The 3,191-nt window shown below is 33.5% G+C and overlaps 1 protein-coding gene and 1 non-coding gene across 4 annotated transcripts in view; one reads left to right on the top strand and one right to left on the bottom strand.

The window, feature by feature from the left end:
- Positions 1–3,191, bottom strand: part of LOC105557019 (B9 domain-containing protein 2) — a 17,025-nt gene that overhangs the window by 4,686 nt on the left and 9,148 nt on the right. The gene's annotated exons all lie outside the window — the stretch shown is intronic.
- Positions 1,182–1,257, top strand: Trnav-cac. The gene is given in 2 exon segments: positions 1,182–1,217; positions 1,224–1,257. It is a non-coding gene; the product is annotated as a tRNA-Val (tRNA).

The raw sequence follows: 3,191 nt of genomic DNA, 5'->3' as shown, positions 1-3,191 counted from the left end.
AAAGCCGGCTCTTTCATTGCCACTTTGCTTGGCTTCTTCATTGCATACCTATTGTAAATAGATTTTCAAGAATTTCTGCATTATAAAACAGCAAGTAGTAGGGACGGCGGCATCTAATACTATGCCAACCTCTAAAAATACCAAATCGTCGAAGTTCGGTCACAGTTCAAAACATAACAACAATAACTGATGTGTCTGTTCAAATGATTATTCTGTAAGTAATGAAGACTGGTATCAGTGCAAATTGTGCACTGGCTGGGCTCATAATTCATGTGGTAATAGAGGAAAGTTTAATTTTTATTGTAATAAGTGTTTTTAATTAGAAATGTTAATTTTTAATTAGAAATGTTTTCTATCTCTCAGACATTTATTAGTTTTCGAAGAAGATCATTTTTGTTAAAGAATAACATATTTTCATTTAATTTGTGTTATTAGCTTATAATTTAGTATCCGGTTTCTTCAAAATCATGTGGTAATAGAGGAAAGTTTAATTTTTATTGTAATAAGTGTTTATAATTAGAAATGTTATATTTTCTATCTTTCAGACATTTATTAGTTTTCTAAGATCATTTTTGTTAAAGGATAACATATTTTCATTTTATTTGTGTTATTAGCTTATAATTTAGTATCCGGCTTCCTCAAAACCAGTGATGGCTTTTTCAAAGCCATGTTGTGATGAAAGAGCCGAAATCCCTATTTTTAAAAAAAGGTGAATAAAATATGTTATTTACTAAATAAATTTTTTTTGTTAAATTAATCTTATAGATAAATAAGTACACTATTGTTAGAAAGCGGTTTTATTTTACTAATAACAGATTAAATACTTGTTGGAGATGCCCACAGTCATGTGCAATCCAAACGTTCCTTACAGTTTTCCTATCTATGTTACTCTTATTTCTTGGTACCATTGTATACCGCGCGAGGCGTCTGCCTACGATGTATTGCTTCGTATCTATATTCAGTTTAGTTCACAGTCTGTCAGTCATGTCGTACGGACTTACGCTACCGATTTTTGTGTTCGTGTAATTATTATAATAAACCACAAGTTCTACCGAGAAGTGCGTACAAGGATTATTCCTTCCGGTCCCGAGTTCCTCTAACAATACTTTTTTCATACTTTGAAAAATACTGGCTCTTTCATGCCCACTCTCCCCTACGTTATTGCGAATAGTATTATCACAGCCCCGGTGGTCGAGCTGGCTAAGACGCCCGTCACAGATTGTAGGGAGGTCCCAGGTTCGAATCCTGGCTGGGGTAATATTTTTCGCAATAAGGATTTTAATTGCCAGACACGGTCGACAAAAAATCACCGATGTTATTAATTTATAATTACTGCTGGCGACTTTAAGAATATTCTTAATAAAGAATTTTGTCTCATTCCAATCAGACCAGTTTTTACTGTCAACCCATATTTTTAAAAATTAATAACTTTTAAACAAAGAAGACTAAGAGAGGTGAACCCAACGGCAATAAATCGGTCTTTATGAGTACTACTGCTTATCTTGAGATACCAACTTGATATACCAACCACTCCTTAACTCATACTAAGTCTAAACATTTTAGTATTTTAAAACGGAATTAAGTAGTCATTTTGGACATCTACATATTCCAACATCCGAATTATGACAAATGAATAGTAAATTAAGCCTTAATTAAATTTAAAATTTTTGTTCCCTTTCAAGAAATATAGATGGGGATGAATGGTTACCACCAACTTCTAGAATAAGACCGCATGAGACATTGGAGCCATAATTATGAGAAATACAGCCCGTTCTCAGACACCAACTATTGTCCATCACTTATTTTCTTTCTTTTTTTAAATTGTTTTCATCCCTTCTCACTTCTGTATGACTATGTTTCCACCGAGGGTCAAACTCGGGCTACAGTCGGGTCAGAATCGGATTGGGCTTTGATATTTTGGTGTTTTTACTGCAAGAGCGTTTACCCCAACCCGATTCTGACCCGATTCTGACCTGACTCTAGCCTGACTCTGACCCTCGGTGGAAACGTAGTCTTAACGCACACGAATATTGCAAATTAACTCCAGACCTATGTCAAAATCTGAATCATGACAAACTAAGACTGAACTAAGCTTTATCTAAAATTTATAATTTTTACCTCCTTTAAAAAAGGTAGGGATAAAGGAATAGGTATCAAACCATTGTAGAACTGTAATTATGATCACTACAACTCGTTCTTAGACACCAACTCTCATCCGTTTTCTTTCCTTTCTTTTGAAAAACTGTTTTCACTCCTTTTTACCCCTATATGTATAACCCATACAGTGGTTGTAAATTGACTTTAGATCTATGCCAAAATCTATGTCATGTCACTCCATATAGGTACAATAAATCTGGTTATAGTAAAAAGTCAAAATCGAAAATTTGAACCTAGTACAGTTTGGTGCAATTTGGCCAAAGAAAACAATACAAATTTTACGAAGAATTGCGAAGAACAAGAAGACAATATGTCTAAATGATATAAATTGACTAAAAAACTACATGCATGTATGCATATCTATTTATCAAATGCATTTATATTATTTATAATCAGAAAAAGCTATATTTTTCTCCAATATCTACATTTGTTCATAATATTAATTTATTAAAAAAGAACACCAATGTATTACTAAAACGCATGTTTGTTCTAATAAATGATAAGCTGTAGTATTGTGCTAATAAAAGAAAGAGTGTATGTGAAGCTAGCGTCTCATTTCGTGGAAACTCATTAACTATTGAGAGTTCTGGCTTCTTTTATAATATTTCTAGAGTTCCTGATACATTAAACACATAGGTTTGGCCTTTAAAGTAAAAAAATCGATTAGTACAAAGTGAGACGCCAACTTCACCCAGCGTCTCACTTTGTCCTCCGCCTATTTCTCGACGGCTTCTTGTCAGATTTCAAGTGCACTAGAGTTCTACAATAGTTCTAGCAAGAGTTCTGGTGAAAAAACGTTGTTTTTCAATTTTTAAATAATTTTTATCAGTCGAGAAATATATCTTAATACGGACGAACGTGAGACACTGGTCGATATCTCAGAGTTCTGACTGTTCTAAAATAGTTCTCGTGTAGTTTCAAACGTATTCTCATGTTTTCCGAAGAGTTCTATGAGCTGGCATACTTGCATAATTTTTTAAAAATTAAATTCCTCGAAAAAGTGGCCTTAAAACAGATACCTATGAGACGCTGGT

The sequence above is a fragment of the Vollenhovia emeryi genome, unplaced genomic scaffold (assembly GCF_000949405.1).
Source record: "Vollenhovia emeryi isolate VEMERY1.0 unplaced genomic scaffold, V.emery_V1.0 DF939650.1, whole genome shotgun sequence".
Classification (NCBI taxonomy): domain Eukaryota; kingdom Metazoa; phylum Arthropoda; class Insecta; order Hymenoptera; family Formicidae; genus Vollenhovia; species Vollenhovia emeryi.
Note: the sequence above shows the minus strand (reverse complement) of the source record. Positions and strands in the feature narration are given on the sequence as shown.